Genomic DNA, 620 nt, shown 5'->3' on the forward strand with positions numbered 1-620 from the left:
AACACTCGTCCAAAAAACTGCGTCACGGAATTTGAACATCAGTGAAAATGTTGAAAGATTGCTGAAAAATATGAAAGAAAAGAGTCAATCTGTTTAGGAATAAAGAGTATAATCTTATCCATCTCTTTTTTGTTGTTATTGTTGATATAGTAACAACATGCCGTTCTGTTTCCTAGTGGTGGAGTTTTATTAACGTTATACATAGGCTTACTCTTCTGTTTGTGCTTATTGAGACATTTGGTGTTGAAGTTACTGTAGATTGTACCTGTTGTAAATAAAACTTTTTTCTTATATATTTATGCATATACCCATCTCTAAATTCATCTATCTATCTATCTATCTATCTAGCCATCTATCTTTTTCGCTATCCATCCATTTGTCTATCCATCCATCTATCTCTATCCATCCATCTCTCTCTCTCTCTCTCTCTCTCTCTCTCTCTCTCTCTCTCTCTCTCTCTCTCTCTCCATCTACCGATCCATCTATATCTCTATCCATCCGTCCACTGTCTGTATTATCTGTATTTCAACGCCAGGACAGAGTTAGCGGCTCACGTTAATTAGTCACATTTTCCTGCCCTACTGGCGCATCCGGTGGGCGGCACACTTACCTGCTACCAC

Source organism: Portunus trituberculatus, chromosome 40 (assembly GCF_017591435.1).
Source record: "Portunus trituberculatus isolate SZX2019 chromosome 40, ASM1759143v1, whole genome shotgun sequence".
NCBI lineage: Eukaryota > Metazoa > Arthropoda > Malacostraca > Decapoda > Portunidae > Portunus > Portunus trituberculatus.